The following is a 402-nucleotide window of genomic DNA, read 5'->3' on the forward strand; positions in this document are numbered from 1 at the left end:
AAAACTCTAAGTTTGGTGTTGGGAGGCCACAACCAACTTCTAAGTTTAGTGTTGATCCCCCACATTCAAACTCTAAGTTTGGTGTTGGGAGGTTCCAACATAGCTCTGAGCATTTCTGAGGCTCCATGAGAGTCCTCTGTCAAGCTAATGACATTAAAGAAGCGCTTGTTGGGAGGCAACCCAATGTTATATTTTATCTATTTTCTTTTGTTATTTTATATTTTTTTGTAGGTTGATGATCATAAGAAGTCACAAAATCAATGAAAAAAGCAAAAACAGAATGAAAAACAGGAAGAAAAACAGCACACCCTGGAGGACGCACCTACTGGCGTTTAAACGCCAGTGAGGTTAGCAGATGGGCGTTTAACGCCCAGTCTGGCACCATTCTGGACGTTTAACGCC

This window comes from Arachis duranensis, chromosome 9 (genome assembly GCF_000817695.3).
Source record: "Arachis duranensis cultivar V14167 chromosome 9, aradu.V14167.gnm2.J7QH, whole genome shotgun sequence".
In the NCBI taxonomy this organism is placed as follows: domain Eukaryota; kingdom Viridiplantae; phylum Streptophyta; class Magnoliopsida; order Fabales; family Fabaceae; genus Arachis; species Arachis duranensis.